Raw genomic sequence first — 2,202 nt, 5'->3', positions numbered from 1 at the left:
TTGTTGAACTATTGAATACAACTCACTATTTGTTTTCTTTTGTGGCCAAAGACGTCTTTTGACGTTAATTTGTTTGGTCAGTGTCAGGCTATAAGTCAACGAAGGCTACGCTCAAACCCATTCTTTACTGAGTATCAACATTTTTTAAAGGTTTTATTAATTTTGATGTTGATTGGTTTTAGGTCCAGAATGTTCCTTGTTTCATTCTTTCAACTCTTTTAAAGCTTTGATTTTCAGTTCTATTGAATGATTTGTTGCACACTTTCAGCTAGCTTCCTGCAGCTTGATATGTATTGCTTTGTATAAATTATTTTTCAATGTGTTTTCCTCTGATTTGTCGGGCACTGGATCAACTGTCTTTGTCTGACGTCACACAATGGACAATGGAACTCTCTCAAAGACGTGCTATGAGATTTGTTTACTGCATGAACAATAGGATTCAATAGTCTGACGTCACGTCCGTCCAGCAACCAGCAGATTGGTTCTAATAAAAGAAAATCGGTACTTTTTATTCTTCATGCTGGATGAACTTTTTCACATGTCGTCATGTGATCAGAATGTCATAACATGATCAACTTTATAATTATTTTCTCTTCTGGCATAAGGACGATGGTGGAGATATTGTCGTCCGCCATTGTTACGATAGTTTAGAACCAGTTGCTATGCGTCATTACGAGGGAAGTGACGTCACGACTGTTGAACCATATTGATACATTTCCTACTACACTGTATGCATGTCTAATCATTTCGTTGACCACAAATTTATTTACATGGATCGCCACTTTTAACGCACATGGTACCTACTGACCATTTCAGGAACATAATATATTATTATTTTGGCATAGGCAGGTGACTGGGACGAAGTGACCACATGAATGGTTATTCATCTTCAAAAGCGACCACTCGTCTGAAAACGGTGTTAAGTCGGGGTGGTCATCATGCTTTAAATTGGATTGTAAAAAATGTCTTTATTGGGGAGAGTGACTTTTTTGTTTGTATTTTTTTTTTCAAACTCCAAAAAATGAGAAATTCCCCAGTTCTGATTATTTTGACTTTAGATTAAATTTTTCACTCCGACAGATCTAATAATAAATTGACATACATTTTCCAAATTATTTCCTTATCCCCAACGTTAACATCACGTGATCTGCTCATTACAATAGTATACTGCCGTGTTCTGAAAAAAAAAAAAACATTTTAAAATTTGGGCCAGAAAACTCGACCTTCAAAGATCGATCGATTCAATAGACCCTCACCTTGTAAAAAAAAATAAAACTCTCAGACCTGGAACTCTAAAAATATTCATCATTTTATGAAAAATTCTCAAATAAAGTTCAAGAGTTTTTGACAAAATGATTGTCATTTTAAGTAGTCTTTCAGGGCCATTTCAGCACCCATGGAGCCGACATTTAAAAATTTTAAAAGTCCCAGGTTTGAGAGTTTTTGCCAAGATGAGGGTCATTTTAATCGATCGATGTTCGAATTTTTACATGTGGGTTTTCAAGAGTACAGAATAAGGGTTGGTCTCAGTTCACTCTAGTGAGAGCCATTCACCAAAAAAAGTAGTTTAACTTGTGCGAAAAGAGACGAGAAATGTAAATTATCATATTCGTGTTGTATGAGATTATTTCTTATTTGCTTTTGTTTTTTTGTTTTTTTTTTTTTGGGGGGGGGGGGGTGAGGTTGTGTGTTTGTTTCTTTTTTTTTTTTTTTGTTGTTTTGTTTTGTTTTGTTTTGTTTGGGGGGGGGGGTTGTTTTGGGGTTGTTGTTTTTTCTGATTATTTATTTATTTTATTTTTTTGTTGTTTTTTTTTTTTGTTTGTTTGTTTGTTTTTTTTTGCTTTTGTTTATAGTTTGGTTTTTGTTTCGTTTAGTCTTGTTTTGTTTTTGTTTTTTTGTGTGTGTAGTTATTCTTCTTTCTTTTTTTTTTCTTTTTTTTTGTTGTTTTTGTTTTGGTTTTGGGGTTTGTTTGTTTTTTTTTTTGCATTGTTTTTCTTTTATTTGCATTTCTCTTCGTGGCAGATGTTTTTTTTTACGTTGTGAACGATTGTCTCGGATCGATGCATTCTTAGAAGTATTATGCCATCTAGCTAAAATCAATCAGCCCTCTAGTTTTTACAGTTTTCACTGTTTTCATTGAGAAAATTGATTTGAGATGCATGGCGTTTTACAATATGTATGTGTAATTTCATGAATGACCAT

This window comes from Berghia stephanieae, chromosome 3 (assembly GCF_034508935.2).
Source record: "Berghia stephanieae isolate SIO BIC M18660-M18661 chromosome 3, UCSD_Bste_1.3, whole genome shotgun sequence".
Taxonomy (NCBI): Eukaryota; Metazoa; Mollusca; class Gastropoda; order Nudibranchia; family Aeolidiidae; genus Berghia; species Berghia stephanieae.
This window is presented reverse-complemented; position numbering follows the sequence as displayed.